Source organism: Anas platyrhynchos, chromosome 2 (genome assembly GCF_047663525.1).
Source record: "Anas platyrhynchos isolate ZD024472 breed Pekin duck chromosome 2, IASCAAS_PekinDuck_T2T, whole genome shotgun sequence".
Classification (NCBI taxonomy): domain Eukaryota; kingdom Metazoa; phylum Chordata; class Aves; order Anseriformes; family Anatidae; genus Anas; species Anas platyrhynchos.
This window is the reverse complement of record NC_092588.1, coordinates 141,599,776-141,618,168: the sequence shown is the minus strand read 5'-3', so window position 1 is coordinate 141,618,168 and position 18,393 is coordinate 141,599,776. Positions and strand designations below refer to the sequence as shown.

At 41.8% G+C, this 18,393-nt stretch overlaps 1 protein-coding gene across 1 annotated transcript in view; it reads left to right on the top strand.

Moving 5' to 3' along the window:
- ARHGAP21 (Rho GTPase activating protein 21) overlaps window positions 1-18,393 on the top strand; it is a 118,358-nt gene that overhangs the window by 12,238 nt on the left and 87,727 nt on the right. The gene's annotated exons all lie outside the window — the stretch shown is intronic.

Genomic DNA, 18,393 nt, shown 5'->3' with positions numbered 1-18,393 from the left:
CCACACTTCCCTCAGTGTGTTAACCTTTTCATCCATCTCGTGGCCAGTTGTCCATCGCTTGGTCTGTGGGTGATGCAACATCAGTGGGTGACGTAGCGGTTGTCTCCAGGCTCTTTGTCAACTCGGGAGTGGGAACCAGAAGTTTGGAAACAGAATTTTATATGTAATGTTGTGTGTCTGCTGTGAGGGAGGTGAAGCACTGTGATGTCTGTCTCCTTTTGGATAGTGCCAAGAGGGTGAATCATCATGTTTCAAAGTGTTTTTAACTCAAGCCATTAATGCCACCGGATGAGTTGATGGAAAGGCATTATGTGTGAGATTAAGAACAGGATTTGTGGGAGTGACTTGACCTTAAGTTCAGTTAATGCTGTGGTTGCTTACCCCTTAGATAGTCTGGCCTGGCAGATTTCTCTTTGCTCCTTAGGGCCCAGGATACCATGAGCTTCTGTTCCTTGGAAGGCTCTTGTCTTGCCTACTTGGTGAGCAAGAAAGCAGGAATTACAAAAATATGTTCTCAAATGAGGATTACTAAGCTTTCCAAGCCATGAGGAGCAGAGAGGTGGTAGTTCTTGTCTTGTATTTAACCCCTAACAGCATTGTCTCTTTGAGGAACTTGGTTTCTTCCTTCTTCCCTCCTTTGGGAAAGGAATAGGACTAGTTGTCTTCTAGAATGTCACTGAATTTTCACTACAGAAATATTTTCCAATTAATTCTTACTCTGTAGTAAAGCCTTTCTGGGCTGCTTTTACTTTTACAACCCTGTTTCTTCACTGTTAGGTTATTTCACATACTGCTGTTACCAGTGGTAGTGGAGGCTTTACTGTTCCATTAGGTCGTTCTGTACTTGGAGTTCCATCCAGTTCCCAGACGTTCAATCATATTTATTGCCTTAAAACGTTTACAGTCCAGAATACTCTTTTTTTTGATTCTTAAGTATGGATGATTTCAGATGTTTGTGAAAATGTATGGGTAGAAAAACCTCATGTGGTGCTTTATATTAATAAAAATTCCTTAAAATTGAAGGGAAAAAAGTACTTGCAAACTAATTTAAGATGCTGAAATAAGTGAAAATGATGTTGTTCCTTCTATATTACTTCATCAAATAAAAAATGTAAGTCCTTTCAACTGAAGATTCTTACGGATTTCAGCAGGCTTTGGATCAGCAGTTCTAATAAATGGGCTTTTGGAAATAAAAAACTTAATTCCTGAGAAAACCAGTTGTGCCTGTTCTGTTACTTTTCTTTAAATAAAGCTGACTGCTTTTTTGTGTTGTGTGCTAGAATATAAGGAGTTTGCATCGTATACTTCCTGCAAGCCTTGTTTACAGGGAATGAGTGCTAGATTTAAGTACAGATACCCTAGGCATCTAAAGATATTTTTTCATAGCGAAGCCTACATCATAGTGGCTTCGACTACAAGTTTTCTTTATTTTTATACTCTAAAGCTACATAAACTATCTAAAACCTGGTGTGAGGTTAGCTACAGAAAAAACCTCTGAAAATGTGGAGTTTTTTTTTTTTTTTTTTTTTTGAAGGGGGGGAGCATTATGAAATTATCTCAACAAGCTGTAGAGTAGATGAGTTTGTTTCAGGATGGAAGGGTTGATACAATCCTGCAAGCAGCCACCTTTAAAAAGACTAGTTTTTTTCTTCTCCCCTTTATAGGAAGTCTAGAAGGAATAAGGACTGCTTTTTTGAATGTCTGCAACTTGGAGGAGCTGTAGATGTTTCCTCAAATCATATTTAATCTGGTGTCTCCTTCCAGCATCAACAAAATCTGCCTGTTTTAAGAGAATTACCTCTTCTCTTTTTTTTTTTTTTTTTCCAATTTTAACAAAGCGAAAATCTGATATTTGGTAAATGAATCTTACAGAAGCCTTGTGTGCAAAGGGTATAGGTATCTCACCTGGAAACAACAGTGGGTTCTATGTGCTACCTAAACACTGAGTTGGGAAAGCAGTAAGAATGTAGTAATGCTGTGTTAGGAAATACTGCTTTTAGGGTTTTTTATTGCTACTGCATTTTATCTGTCCTTCAGTTGTGTAATCCTTTTGCAGCTCTTTATAGCCATCTCTAAATATTCAGTGCATTTTTTCCCATCTCCTGTTGGTGTGTGAATAATGAGTTGTATTACTGTGAGAATACACCTTGTTGAAAAGCCTTCTTATAAATTTGGAGCCTGGAAACCACCGTCACACCTGATGCAGTTAGTTCTTGGTACTAGACCTTTTTGTGACTCAAGAGCTTCTGGCTCTCTGAGATCAGTATCAGAGTGAGTTTTCTCCTCTGCTTCCTCCTCCCATCTCTGGACACACGTGGTTGTATGTTGCAACTGCAGATCCTGCAAGCGATTGCTGAAGCCAGAAGCTTGAGAAAGGGGTGACACTTGTATGAATAGCATACTTCTGGTAAAACTAGATGAGGGTGACAAAGAAGAATACACCTTTACACTGCATATTATCAGGGAAACTGCATTGTACATGAACAGTCTGTTAGAGATACGAACCAGAACATAACGGCAAAAAAAAAACAAACAACAACCAAGTCTGAACCTGATTTTGGCTGTAGCTACCGCGTGTGTAGCAGCTGTTGCATAATGCATTCACACCATTGGAAATAAAATCTGGAATTAAAAACAACTTTCCCAGAATCATTAAATCTCTGAGGTTGGAAGGTGCTTCTGCAGATCATTTGGATGAACCTTTGGCTCAAAGCATTGGCAGCTGGAGCATGGTCTTTAGGGCTGTGTACTGCCTGCTTTTGTCTCAGAATGGAGGCTCCCCAGCCTCTCGGGGCAGCTTCTTCCAATGTTCAATTAGCCTTATGGTAAAAGTTTTTCTTTATGTGGGATTGCCTGTGTTTCAGGCCACCCGCTGCCTCTTGTCACGTCAGTTGGCACCACTGCCTCCTCATTCTTTGCTATCCCCCCACCTCCTCAGGTATTTTTACACAGGGATAAATTCCCTCTTTGTCCACCAGGCCTCTCTAGGCTAAAACAACTCCAACTCTCAGCCTTTTCTCATGTGACAGGTGCCTTCAGTCCTTTAATTATCTTCATGGCCACTCACTCCACTCATTTTGCTATGTCCACACCAGTCCTGTACTGGGAGGGCACAAGAATTGGACACAGTGCTACAAATGTGATCTTAGGGCCGAGTGGAAGGGAAGAGCTGCTTCCCTCCGTGTGGTGGCTGTATTCTCTTTGGGTCCAGGAGGTTGTGGGCCTCCTTCACTGTGAGGGCATATCGGTGAACCATGTTCAACCTGTTGACCATTAGGAGCCCCAGGACCTTTTTTTTATGTGAGGCTGTTTTCCAGCCTCATGCTGGTGCTTGAGGGTTTGAGGGTTATTCCTCCCAAAGCGTAGGACCTGATGTTTCCCTTTGAGTTTCATGAGGTTCTGGTTTGCCTGTTTCTCTAGCCTGTCGCCATCCACCTGAACGGCAGCATACCCAGCTGGTGCATCAGGCACTCCTCCCACTTGGGTATCATCTGCAGACTCGGCTGAGGGCACGCTCTGCCTGATGGTCCAGGTCATCAGAGAAGAGATTAAACGGTCTTGGCCCCAGTATCGGCCTCTGGGGCATGCCACTAGAGGTTGGCCTCTGGCTGGACCTCTTGCTGTTGGTCACAGCCCCTTCAGCCTGGCCGTTCAGCCAGTTTTCAGTCCAGTCACTGTTCTTTTATCTAGCCTGGACTTCATCTGTTTGTTTCTGGGAGGCGGTGTCAAAAGCTGCTCTGAAGTGGAGATAAACAACATCCACTGCTCTGCCCTCTTGCACCAAGCCAGTCATCTCCTTGCAAATCGCTGTCAGGTTGGTTAAGCATGATTTCCCACTCATAAATCCACCTTCTTGTCCTTCGTGTGCTTGGAAACCTTTCTTGTTGCCCTTCAGGTTCCTTCCAAATTCAACTCCAGGTGGACTTTGCTATCCTTAAGTCCATCGCTGTGTGTTCAGACAGTGTTTCTGCCTTTCTTCTGGATCACCTGGGTCTTGTTTCAGCTCTTTGTATGCCTCTTTTCTTTCATTTGAGTTCAGCCAGAAGCTCCTTGTTCATCAAGGCAGGCGTCCTTGATTTCCTGCAGGTTGGTATGGGCTGTTCTGAGCTTGGAGGAGGACATCCATGCAAGTCATCTCCTGTCCCTGTTGGCCATAGTCCAATGCTCTCCTCGTCAGTTTGGCCAGCCTCTTGGCAAAGATGCTCTTGTACGGCTTGCTTAGGTTGGCATTTGACACGGGACAAGGCTGAGACTGAGATCCCAGGCTCTACAACTAAAATCATTTTCCAGCGTATTTTTATTACATTTTTATGAATTCATTCTGAATTGTTTTTTTGTACAAAGCTAAATAGGAACTGCCCTTAGAGGTTGTTGACCAGGAACTCACACAGGGGAATTAAATTCTGAGAAGAGGAAGTTGCATTAGAGCATTAATCTTTTTCGTCATATAACAAAATTTAAATGCCAGAATATAAAATTAGTAAGGAAATCATCGAGGAGGCTTGGTAAAGGACTATTAAATAAAACTGAAACGGCAACTTGCGTTCCTGCTATGCAGTAACTTTTAGTTACTGTTTTATGCCTGTTGCGTATTCAAAATCTGATTGGAAGTAATGAGCTGAATTTTGCCATCTCTTCAGCTCTTGCTGCATGTTAATGGTATGCATGTCTTGTGTGTCTGTTTGACATGATATTCTGTACAAACACTCCCCTACCTTTATAGATTTTGGGACTTCTGCCAGTTGATCTGAAGCAGCAACATAGTAATTAAAGAATAAATAAATCTCCCTTGAAGGACAGTGCTAGCCAATATACCATGCTTTTACAGACGTAGTAAAAATGAACATAAGAAGCTCCAGAAGAGAGCCACTTGTCCAATTCTGGGTGTTTTTGCACAGTCCTACTACTGTCACTTATGTAATGAGGAGCTTAGCGTGTGTGTAGTAGTTTCATGATTGATAGGTCGCAGTGTGCGTGCCAGCCCTGTGGTAGGATTGATAGAAGGCATGCCTAAGTTATAATGTGAACTTCATATGACACGAAGTGATTTATTTTTTTTTAAGGATCAAGACCTACTTTCTGCTGAAACGTAAGCAACTTGGAATTGAATTTGTGACTTGCTGTTTATTACGTAGTACCTATAGTTTTCCACTGCAAACATCTTGCCTGTTCAGAGGTTTCTGCTGCATGTGTTTTTTCTTGTATTCCACACATTCAGCTGTGGAAGTTTTTCTTTGAAAACTCCCAACATTCAAAAAGAAATCAGTAGCTTATTTTGTAGGATTTCTGGATGTAATATTAGTATTCTGCCACACGCTGACAGAAGTCTGATGGATTGTGAGTGATCTAGGATGTGCTTGTTAAAATGGTATGTTTTTTCTTGAAACTACTTTCATTAGGTTTCACTGTCACGTTAGCTTTAGACTTAGCATATAGCTCACTTAAAATACCTGCAGCACTGTAATAGCATTTAGAGTGGTGTGTTTTTTCGCTCGTAGGAAATTTGATGGTGGGTGAATAGTGTTTGAGTTTTTTGAAGTATACTGCTGCAGGTTGTTTTATATGCTGCTTCCTGGCTTTGTGCACCTGAATTTCTGGTTTACGTTGTTTGAGTCAGTCTTGATTAGGTTTTTGTTAGTTAAAGACTTGTTTATATCTCACTAGAAATCGAAATCTGTAAGAAAAATGTAGTTATTAGGAATTAGAGATTTCAAGTGCTACTGTACCTATCTCATATTTGCTCAGAGCCTCTAAGGGTGAGATTTTTACCTTTCTCATTAGTTTTGCATTGTAGCCCACAGTTTTTTGGTTAAAAAATAATTATAAAAAAATCTTCAACCACCTGTGCTGAGAAGCCTAAAAATGCAGATGACTGGCACCCTCTGTCCCCTTACTCATCCTCTGCTCTTCCTTCTGACCAGTTACTTTCCTGCATTGCTGGAGTTTCCATTATTTAGTGTGTGGCGAAGAATTAATTTCTTTTTAAATGGGTAAAAGACTTGAGAGAGGCTGTGGTACTGCATGCTGCTTCAGAAGCTCTGGAGGGGATGGAGGAAACAATTCAACAAAGGAAAACAAGAGTGCACACGGCTGCTGTGGGCAGCACTGGTGGTGTATTTCTCGTGCTCTACCTGTGCAGCACAGCGGCGTGGTTGGTTGTGTTTGTTGTTCATACCTCTCGCACTCCGTCATCTTCAAAGCATGTCACTGTAATCCCATGTCTGTTTGGCACTCGTCAGGCTTGTCTCTCCACTGACAGTGATTTTCTTCCTCTAAACAACCTTCTGTTACATGGTAAAAAAAAAAAAAAAAAAATAATCACTGGCATATATTTTCAAATAAAAACTAGGTGTTTCTGTATATGTTTCAGCCAGGAAAGTGCAGCTGTCCAAGCCTGTAGAGTTCTTTTAACATGTTAAAAAAATAGATTGACCACAAAACGCCACGTTCTCGTATCCTCTGCGGTTTGACATCTTTCTGAGGCCCACCCGTGTGCTGCTCTCTGAGACGAAGTTCAGCAGAGTTGTGCTGTTTTGGGCTAGTGTGGGTAGCATCTATTTCGGAGATGAAGGTGTTCCAGGGATAGGAGAAAAACCCCCACAGATGATTCATCTTGGGATTAAGTCTGTCTTCTAGGAGTTCAGTGCGAGGACCAAGGAGGGGATGGCTTTTCTTCCAGCCTGAGTTTTGACTGGCGTGGTGATCACATCCCATTTATGGCTTTTCCTTATCACCTCACCTCAGAGGGTGAAGTTCTGATAAGCAAAATGAGAATCCAGTTGACTTTCTCAGCTGAGAATTATCTTGCCTGTGTAGCTCCTGTATTTAACTACTTGTTTGCAGAATCAGTGCTCAAATAAAGTGAAGGCGTGAACCTGCTTCCTAGAGGATTATTTTTATTTATTTAACCTTATGTGGGAGAATCACCTCATTGTGCTTTACATTTTTAGTGTCCGTTTTTCTCTTCTGGAAATTTGGGGAATATCTCAGGAATAAGGAGTAGAAAAGATGATTGTGAGATCGGTGTGCTTCTAAGAATGGTAGGTGGTGATGGTGGAGTTATGCATGATTTAGGCCTTTGTGCCACAGATACCATGCTTTTCCTTCATTTTATTAGTGAGATCACTTCCATGACTGCTATGACTGGTTTCCAAATAACAGTAAAGCCACATGCATGTTTGTCAGCAGGGTTGGAGCGGGGTTATGACTCCCAGTGTAGCGTGGTGGAGCCCTGCTGGCCAGAGTTTTGATACAGCTCTGCCAACAGTGGTCACCCCAAATTATGTTTACACTCAAAGTAGGATTTTACATACTCTTCTCCCGTTCTCCCATTCACAAAGTTGATCAGAAAAAATCATTAGATGGAATTAGAAGTTGTCAACCATTCTCTGCACTGACTGGAACAGCGTGGGTCCTTGCTTCTGGAATTAGTTTCAGGTGAGGCTTTCATTTATTTGTATATTTGTCTTTATGAACTGCTCAGGGACCAGTTTTCTCTAGACCCTAGGAAACTTTTCTTCCCCCTACTCTGAGGCCTGGTTGTGTCTCCAGCATTATTCTGAGGAGGCTCTGGCTCGTCAAGACCTGGGGGCCACTCACCTTGCTGCTGTTGCACTGGTTTCTGCTCTCGTGCTGCAGTGTGCTTTCTCTCCAAAAGCCAAAGGATGCTCAGATGTCCTTCCCATAGAGACTCGTTGTTTGCAAGGCTGAAGTGGCTGGCTGAAGTGTCAGGCAAGCTCAAAATCAGTGAGAGGTGCGGTATTGCGTGATGAGATGTGGCAGAGCACAGGACCTCCTTCCTTCCCCTTTTTTCCCCTCATAAGCAGCAAGCTGTTAGGTTGGCCAGGCCTGCCATACAAGCCCTGCATGCATTGTGTAGGTTTTTTTGTGTTGGTTTCAGAGGTCATTTTGTAAGTGAAGTTTGTTTATCATTAAATAGTTTTTATGCTGATGAATTCCATGTGTTTTAGTTAAAGTGCTAATACAAGCAGGGTTCTGTTTGTAAGATGCTGCCTACTTGTGCTCTTGCATGTTGTGTTGAGGGAAGATGCATCGCTCTGCTCATCTCAGCTTTCCAAGGGTATACTGAACTTTTTATTCCAGAATTTTGGATGGATGAGTTGTTATGCCAGCAAAGTGAGGTTTAAAAACATAATTCTAGGCGACACATTATTACCAAGATCTACTTAGATACCATCCCTGCGGTGCTAAGTGTGTTGATTCTGTGGTTTTCTGCAATCAGTGCATTTCCCTTTAGTGGTAACCACAGAAAATTACCCTGGGTTCATAGTGTAATTGAAATTTTGAGGCTAGAGGGTGAAGCTGTTGACTTCCTCTGCAAATAGAATGGGGCAGTGCTCCTAGTTGAGGAAGAACAGGTCTTTACCAGTGCTACAGTTGTGTTTTGCATACTGTTTGTTTTTGTCATAAAAAAGTTTCTTTTATCCTGTGGTTAAGAAATAAAAAGGTTTTCAATTCCAGTGTTAAGGAAGAATTAAGTATCATGTCAAGTCTCTTTCATGCCACGAGTAATTGCTTGTTATATATGGACAAATTCAGACACCTGGCTTCTGGCTGTTGATCCTTTAGACAGGCATTACAGTAGTGCTTTTACACAGTGCTTTTTATACTCTGTCTAAAAATACAATTCAGTTGTCTGAACTCTAGAAACAGGTGAGATTTCAGATGTACTCCTTTCTTAAGCATATAACACATTGCTGCTGGTAGCATCTGTCCAGTCTGTACTTCTCTGTTCTGAATTTCCATACTAGATGCTTGATCTGCTCATTGCTGAGGTAGGAACCGAAGCCCTCTCGCACTGTAAATGCAGCTCCAAGATGTTATATGCAGTGGCACCTGTTGCTGTGCCTACATTTTGTGAGTTTGAGTTTTTCTGTACAGAAAAGCTTTCTTCATTTTTTTTTTTTTTAATAGACAGATGGAAAATGGAGGGAAAAGTGGAGTTTAACCAGTTGGAAAATGAATGATGATCAGAAAAACTTGTCTGTTGTTCCACCTGCACTCATGTAATTTTTGACAAGAATAGGGCTGCAGGCCCTTCTTGACTTAATCACTCTTGATGTTTGTGGAGTTATAAAGGATTCACACTAACACGAGGAATGAAATGTATTAAACACGTTAGCCTCCAGTACTGCAAGTTTCCTTGTTACTTCTGATGAGAAAATCACAATTCCTACATTGCTGTAGGACAGCAATAATACGGCAGGGTTATGGAAGAAATATGAATAGAGAATGATTTAATGTCCCAAAAAAGTTCTGGAATGTGGCTTGTGTAATAGCTGGATGGGGAAGGAGCGGAGGGCAGTACAGCTGAAAATGCAGCGCCTGTGTTCTTCGCGCAAAAGACATGGTAGGAAAGGAGTGATGTAATGGAGTGAAGCAAAGAAGTAAAGAAAAAATAAAAATAAAAATATCTTGAGTATGTTTTTTTGTGCATGCCATCAGTCTGCCCGTCTGTTAATTTCTCTGCAGTTACTCTTGAACTCATTGGCCAATTTTGGCCAAATGCAAAGGCAGCAAAGGAGATAGGAGGTGCCTGGCGATGCAGAGCCTGGCAGTAGCTGGGTGGAAGGCAGACTCAGATTAATGCTTCTTGCTGAAGGTGAGGGGGAAAGCTGGTGGCTGGGCAGCACAGGAATGACTGCAGCCTAGCCAAAAAAGTTATTTTTTCCTCCCATATGGGGGAAGAAAGGCAATGAGGGGGAGATCCGAGATGCATGAGTCCAAAGTCAGTTCTGTTACTCATGTGGTAACTTGATATTTTAAATTTGTTGTTAAAATAAACTTTAAACCTTCTTAGAATTCCAACGCTTGCTGGAAAAATGTTGAATTGTTTTAAAGCGCATCTTCTTCCGAGCCAATCCACCTTTAAATGAAGTAGTGAAAGGGCAAAAACTTACGCAACGGTGGGGAAGAGCTTTGATCAAGTGCATGCATCTCATCCAACAAAAAATGCTGGAAACAATTAAAGGTGATTTCAGAATACCTCAGATGACTGAGCTGATAACACTGAGCAAAGCTGGGCTTGGTCTACATGAAAAGGTGATGGAGAAACTGAAGTTAAATTTGGAATTTTGAATTTCTTCCAATTGCCTAAAGAGATTATTAGACAGGTGGCATTTATAGAGCTTAACATTTGAGTTATTTTTTCAAAGTAAAGACTAGGGTTTGAACCTCTGCAAGCACAGTGTATGGAAGCAAGGCTGTAGGGTTTAAATTCAAATTGTATTGATAACCATGATGTGCAGAGGGCAGAGATGTTTGACTTCTGTTTGTTTGAGGAGCCTTATCTTCAGCCAAATGGGAGTAAGGCAATAAATTGAGTCAAAATTTTATACTAGCCTCTGAGACTGAACTCACTTAAATTTGGGAGCAGATAGAAAATGAGCAAAACATAACAGTCACGGAGGTGACTCATTAATTAAGCTTTTTTTTTTTTTAAATTATATTTTAATTCTTCCACCCCTGTGAGTGACAAGTGGCAGCACTTCTTCCTCTGCTGGCTTCTGTAGCTGGAGCCTGGTACTGGTTCTCTGCACTGCATTCATTAGGTTGCCCGTAACCAATGTGACAAATTGTTCAACAAGTCCTCAAAATCTAGCCCATAGCTTACATATGCTATCGAATACGTTTAAACTTTATTCCCTTACAAAACAGAAGTGCAGATGTGAGGAATGTTGCTCTGCAGTACTCCAGCATCCCAGAAGCTGTCTGTGGGTACGGGGACAGGAACGTGCCAGGAAAGCAGCCCTCGCTTCCCCCTCGGCGAGCTGTGGGCTTCCAGTCAATGGCAGAGTCTCGTCAGGACTCTTTCTTACACATTCCCCAGCTGTAAGAGTGATAGCGTTGTTTTTTTTTTTTTTTTTTTAATGTCATCTTTTTAAAACTTGCTTGAAAGTGTGTGTGCTGCTGTTCTGTTTGGGGGTGGTGCTTCAAAGCCCGGGGAGTAATGTGGGGCTGTTGGTGCTTCAGAGAGGCACCTTGCTCTGTAGCATTCAGGCAGCGTTAAAAACGTGCCAGTTGTGCTCAAGCCTGAAATTTATGAGGCCACAGGTGGGAACAGCAGAGAGGCGTTTGGAAAGGCTCCTGGGGAGAGTGCTTTGAGGTCACTTGTGGTGTGGTGGCCAAGGAGAGCGTTTGGGATTCCTGGGCCCCACAGGCTGCAAAGTGGCTGCACTCACCCAGGCTTTTTTTTTGTTGGAATGGAAGCAGGATGAGCTTGAAATGTCTTCTATTTCTTGACATGAAAATGGTGTTTGCTTAATGATTATAGTACTAAGATCCTGGTCTCTTCTTTTGCCTTTTTTTTTTTTTCCTACATGGCTACATTTGGAGCAATAGAGGAAGTAAAAACGATAGCATTGTATAAAATTAGACTTCAGCTTTGTTTTGGAGCTTACCCCTCTGCCTGACAGCTCTGAAGCGTCACTTCTTGCTCCACCAGAGGACTGCCTGCCAGCTGAGGGAGGAGGAAGGCAGGGAAGAGGGAAAGCGAAGATTATTTTGCAAGCTGAGAAATTCAGGTTGCTTAACACACGCTCTGGTAATTTTATTTTAATGAAGATTTTATTTCCTCATTTTAACTGGCTTCAGAAGGAGCTCAGCTAGTTTAACGGTATATTAAATGAGGCTTCTGAACTTGGAAATCTCTATTTGGTATAGAGGAACAGTCTGCTGCAGATTATTATGCCCTGTGGGAGGTGGAAGTTGTGTTTTGAAGCAGATGACCTAGTGGAATCCTGAGATCCTTACACACCAACTCAACTCTGGATGTTTTATTGACAGTGTCATAGCGTTGAATAGCTTTTGTTTGTGCCAATGGTGATAATTTTTAATTTTGACTGTAAAACTTCTTACAGTCTTTAGTCGAAGAATGCGTGAGTACGCCTTTATTCATATCAGGCTGGCAGAATGTCTTCTGATACAGTGTGAGATGAGGCTTGCTTTTTGGGATCCTATTGCAGCTCAAGCAGTTCTCTGTTCCTGTCCTTGGGTACGCAAACACCTCAGTCTCCTGAGCACCCCACAGGTGAATAACAGGTTATTGGGCTATAATTTAAGGTGCTTCAATAGGGTCACGCTTGGTGATTAGCTTCATCCAAATTATCCAAGTCTTCTATCTAGAGATTGCTAGATTATTGAGAAGACTTAACTGTATTATAATAGATTTGCTGTGCAAATAAATGTCGTGGTGCATTTAAAGGATTTTCTTTATAATCACCAGAGCTAAGACAACGTTTTCCCTTGTGTTTATGTATGCACTAATGTACATAAGCAGCTTCTCAAAATGGAAGTTTCAGGATTCTGAAGCCCAGTGTTGGTCAGGCAAGTAACTTAGCTCTGGCTTTGAGCTGGGAGCAGAACATAGCAGAGCTGGTCACACACAAGCACAGCACAACGAGGAATATGGAGACAACGGGAAGTACCTCTGTGAGAATTACACCCCTGGGGGGTTCAAGCCAGTCTCAGCGTCTTGTGTGTTCAGATAGGATCATAGCACTGAGCCTTTCAGTTCTGCTTCTGTACTGTTGTGGTAGATGCTAGAAGGCTGTACCAGCAGGAGTGTACGTGTTTAGCTGTAAACAGAAAAGCTTCACTGCAAGAAAGTACTTCTGCTGTTGCTACCAAAGGCGTACGAGTTGATGTGGTGTAGTTTAAACAATTTTACCATTGTTCCTGGGGAAGAAAAAATCAAAACTTTGCTGCTCTCTGAGCTAACAATGACTGCATCCTGGTGTACTGTGTACAGTATGTTTTCTGGAGACACACGTGCAATCTAGACGTGCTTAGTAATGCAGCTTGCAGTCATCGCTTTCATGATGACAAATTCAGTGTATGTTACGGTGGCGGTAAGCATTGTGCTATTTTTGTCCCAGTGTTTTGGTCTGGCACGAAAAAGTAACCATGGAGAAAAAGCTCAAAATAAGTCATGGTGCGTTTCTTGGTTTTGTGGAGATAATGTGAAATAACCAGGTGAAAAGACTAATGCAACTTAGCGCACAGTTAGAAAATACACTTGCAAACACGATAGTTTGACAAAGCCTTTGTGTTTTCACGAGTTTCATCTTGTTAACGGGGCAAATGCTACAGAAGTGCTTAATGGTATTGTTAGATGAAGGGGAAGAGAGAATGCATTTTGTATGGCATCGGAAACAGAAGTTGGTTGGAGTAAGAAAACACCAAAATAGTTTACTGACAACGGCTGAACTCCAAGCAAGTGGGCAGTACTTCAGCTTCACTTGTGAACTGGTAGCTCAAGGGAAAAGACATTTTCTCTCTGCCATGACTCAATCGAACAGTCAATGTTGGTGCCCCATCTCCTCCTTGAAAAGAAACCAGATGATGGAGAAAGTGTACAGGAGTATCTCCCTAACTCTTCAAAAATCCTTTTGCATCCAAATTGATGAGGACCTCATTCTGCATTAGTAATGTCTTCTAAAATAGTATTAGAAACAACTCAGCGTGATTTGGAAACTGATTTTGTTTGTGGGGGTTATTACAGAATTAATCTCACACATAAGTATTTTGTTTCATCTAATGAGCTTATATGTGGATTAAAAGGTAAAACTTGCATTCATGCAGAAATAAAACTGCATTTATGCTGACCTCAGTTACTTTCTTTTGCTCTTGATTTCTGATGGAGCAGGGAGTATTAAGTCCTGTGTACTTCATGTTTTTTTTGGTGTTGGTGTTACTAGGAGAGTTGTACCAGACTGGTAGGAACGCCTTACAAACTGGTGCTGTACCAGCTGTCCTACACTTGCATTTCTTTCCCCCTGGGGATATCTGTTGTGTTTATAGTGTTCTTAGCTGTATTGCATCCTAAAAAGAAGCTGCTGCAGGGGGAAGGAAACACCAGATTTTTTCAATATGGAGAGAGATGTTTTTGGTATATATTGTTTTTTTTTTTCTTTTCCTTTTTTAGTGTTCATTGCTTTTGATAAGAATTCCAGTGATAGGAAAGAATTCAGAATGGAAATCATATTTCAGCCTCTTCCTGCTCTTGACTCGTTTTGTAAGACCTTTTCTAATTGTCAGTCTTTTGAGCTGAGCAATGGAAATAGTGTCTCTTTTTTCTTTTTTTTTTCCAGACATGCTTTTCCTTTTTGTTCTTATTCACGTCTTAATTTCATTGACTAAAACGAGCCGGACTTCCTCTGGAGCTTCACCATCCTCATTAAGAGTCTAGACCGTGTTGGCAACCTCAAACACGTTTCAGATGCTCTTGAAGTTCTTTCAAGTGGCCACTGTACAATTGTAGTAGCTAAGGGGACCCCAAAGGCTTCTACCTCATCTACCTTTGAGACAAGAGTGAACAAAACTTGGCCTTTCTAGGACCTTGGAGCTTCTGGTGAAAATAATTGCTTTCCAGACTTGAAAACATTCTCTGATGTGGGAGAAGGGAGGAACCAGGGAAGATGCTGTCTGCATTTGTTGCTTGTGCGTGTGCGTAATTTGTTTTCATTTAGAAGCCACTAAAATGCCATTGTAAGGAAGAAAGCGTTAGTTACTGTGTGCAGAGCACCGCAAGGCCCTTGTGGTGATATTGTGTGGTAGTGCCCGTGAAATTCCTGTCACCGACTGCAGGAGTGCTGGTCCCAAACTGGATAGGTGAAGTAAGTAATAACTTTGCTTGTAGTAGGACTTTCTCAGTTCACTTGTGTTCTCCATCCAGTCATCATAACTAAAGTACATTTTCCAAGCCTGACTAAAAGATAACCTTAAGAGTCATTTTTATGTATTAGCTTATGTAAAAATACACAGTGCGTTCTTGCATAGGAACGCCCTGTCCTGAGAGTCTGACTAGGATTATGCTGATGGCTTAAGGGGGGAGAAAAGGGGTTTTCTTCATAAAGGATTTACCTTTTCAAGGAGTTCGGTACTCCAAGTACTGAACTGTGTGGCTTGGGACCTGTAAGCCAGTAGCAGGCAGGATCAGGCCAGTTCCATCACCTGGTGTCTCCTCTCACTCCTCAAATACCAAATGGTGCAATACCAAGGCACTTAGGCATCGATTGCTAGTTGCTGCCAGTGTGAGTTATTATTGCTTGATCCCAAACCTGATCCTTTTTAACACTGGGATGAAACAACAGACTTTGTGGCAGGCAGTCTTTGAGAATATGTGAGGCTTTGGATAGATACATTTTTTTTTAAGTTCATAATTTCAACTTAGTGCATAACTGAGCTTCAGCAGTTTTATATTCTTGCAATTTTAAGTGGTCTCTTCGTTATTTTATGCAGACCATAAAAGCAGTAAAACTTGAAAGCCCTGCTTAAATCATCTCTGTCATTGTCATCCTCTTTCAATCAAAGCTTAGTGTCTGGCAGGGAGCACCCTGGGCAGGTGAATGCTGAGACCTTTGGAGCCTGCTGCCCTTGGTATGTGTCCGCTGTCACTCTCTGCTGGTGTGAGTGCATCTTTCAATGCTGTGTTGACCTTTTCCTTTCCATACTCCAGCGTGAAAGTCAGTGTGGAAGCTGTGTTCTTAAGTTTTAACCAAAACTATCCACAACTTTAAAAAGAAAAAGTTTACAGTAGGTTATATTGATTTTTTTTTAATGATTTTTTTTTTTTAAGGAAGGCATTAGTAAATTGTGTGTTGAGAACAGAAAGGGAAGTGCTCTGTTTACTGTGTGCCTCCTTGAAGGCAATTCCATAAATTCCTGTGCAGTTGCACAAGAATCTTCAGAGCAGAGTCTTCTCAGCAAAACTGTGCCTGGAGAAGTACAGAAGGTCTTCCAGCAGACATGGAGCAGTAATTTGTGAAGAAAATTCTGTTCTGTTCTGAAATGAGGTAGGAATTGAGCAATGCTAAGCTAGTGGAATTTGATTTAACCTTGTACCAGGAAGGAGGTTTTCTTGTAAGTAGGAGCAATCATCAGGCTAGCTGGAGATTGTCAGGAATGGTTTTCAGTACTGGCAGATCAAATTTACAAGGACACAGGCTGTTTAGAAGGGAATCTTAAGAAAGAAACAATTTTAAGGTTTTATTAAACCAACTTACTTATTGAGGGTGCTGCTCTTGTAGCAGTTCCTGAGCTCATCCTTTATCTACGGGTCTTTAAATGAAGGCTCAGGCTTGCAGAAACTTCAGTCCTTGTCTCATTCCATGCTCACTGAAGTTTAAAAGCATTTTGATACTGATTGTTGGTGACAACAAATTCAGGCCCATCCTGACTGTTTCTGAGAATGTTCTCCTATTTCTTTCTGTTGTAATTTGTTTTTATATGAAGGATTGAGACACCTCGGTGTGAATTGCAGTAAGTATTATATAAGCCCTGTCCGGACTGGGGGGTTGTACAGGTCAGAATTTCCTTAAAACTTTGAAAATTAATGCCAAAAAGTTACAGGTTAATAATGGCTGTTGATTTTATGGGAAGAGTTGTACAAACTTGGTTTTTGAGGTTTGACTGACTGACGTTTTTATATCAAAGTGTACAGTAGAGTAATAAAATACCGTGTTGGCTATTTACTAGGAGTTTGAGTACTTTAGAAGGAATAAATACTGGATAGTACTTTATGTCTTAAAGTATATAATACTTCTTATATGTAATAACGAAACTGTTGCAGACCAAAATACCGCTTTAAAACTGGCTGATGGCTTTTGGTATGAAGCAGCAAACCTGTCTCAGATTTCCAGATCTCCTTTCCCTTCTTCCCTCCACCCTGTGCAGCCGATGACTGCGTTTTTCCACAATGCAGCCGCTTCTCAGCCGCGAGCTGGCTGCCCCTCAGGGTCTGCCAGCATCCCTGCCTGCTGGTTCCTCATGCTGCCAGCTCCTTCCTGGATGCTTCACGGCCTCGCTCTGCTCTGGCATCTCTGCAGGATCCCCTGCTCAGCAGGACCTTCCCAAACATCCTCCCTCTCCCACATCTCTCAGCCTGGGACGCTTAGGATGTGTGCCGTGAGGAAGTCTGCCTGTTCCACCTAGTAATAGTTGCTAAGCAGGACATGTCTTCCAGCCTCTTGTCAGCACCGGCTGCTTCAGTGCTGGCTGTTTAACTTGTACAAGGAGTTTTTATGCTTTTAATATCTCAAGCTCTTTTCCCAATGTAAGTACTTTTTTTCTGAGACCATGTTCATTTTGCGCAGTGTCACATTGATAGTGCTCTTCTCCCTTTTTCATAATTACAGTGATAATAGAAAAGCTCTGCCATTTACATCTTAAACAGCATAGATTTATTTGTTGTACACAGCTGTGTCCTGGCAGTCCTCAGAGTCCTCGTGTTGGTGAGAAGGGAAGAGGTTTGCTTGGACCCTGGCATTAATTCCCAGGGCCCTTGGGAGGAGAAATTAGAACAAGTTTTTTGTTTGGTTCAGTTAAAACAAACGAGACCTTATTTGTATAATGCCTGCAAAGTTACAAGCTGCTACTTGGCCAAGCCATTTGTTTGGCCCTTGTGTACGAGTTTGTTTTACTTCCAGACTGCTTTTGTAGCATGAATTTTCTTTCACGTTTGAAGTACTTTTCAGTAGTTTGGCTGTTACTAAAGCAGAGGGTGAATTGGCCACCTGGTCCTGTTGCCCTTGCTCAAGACTTTCTCAAGAGTGAAAAGTCTTTGGCATATTACAGATGTTCTTCCTTGAGGCAGTGCATGAATGCTGATGCAAGCAGGATGCTTCCCTCCTGCTCATCCACATCTCTTCTCTTGTGTTTTCCTAAACTGGGTCTGGGGGGAGCTGAGATTTGTGCCTTGCAGGGCTGTTCCTGCTCCTTCCTCGGCTTGGGGTCAGTGCTGGGGTCCTTTTTTCTTGTCACTGGGAAGGTGCTTGGGGCCCTAACGTGCTTTCAACAAATAACATCCTAGTTTAAAATTGTTTGGAGCTACAGCTGATGGATCAAACTGTCTGACTTTCTGAAAGGTTTGTTAGCTAGCTGTGGTGTTTAAACCTCAGATTAATGAAAGGTGTTTCTGTGCTGTCAGCAACTCTGGTGGTTAAAGGGAGCCTGCCATTTGAGAACATGAAGGCGATGGACCTCCATGACTTCTGTGAAACTTGGGCAGTTCTCCTGGCTGCTGAAAAGTTGCTTGGATCTCCTGAAAAGCTTTTGGATCTCCTGAAAACAGTGTCCATCATCGTCCTGAAAAGCTTTTGCATCTCCTGAAAACAGTGTCCATCATCGTAACTGTGCCTAAGCAGGTTTAAGATTTATTATATGAATTATTGTTCTCATTTATTGAGATTCAGACTGTTAGCAGCAGCAACAGGAAAAAAAAATCCTAAAAAATGTCACTAAAGGAAATACAAAAAGGTACACTCAAACTGTGCTTGTTCTTATTTCCCTCTTTTTTTTTTTTTCCCCCCCAAGAATGCATAATTTGACAGTCTCGGAAGTGTTGTTTTGAGGAATGTTAGGCAGTTCTGTCAG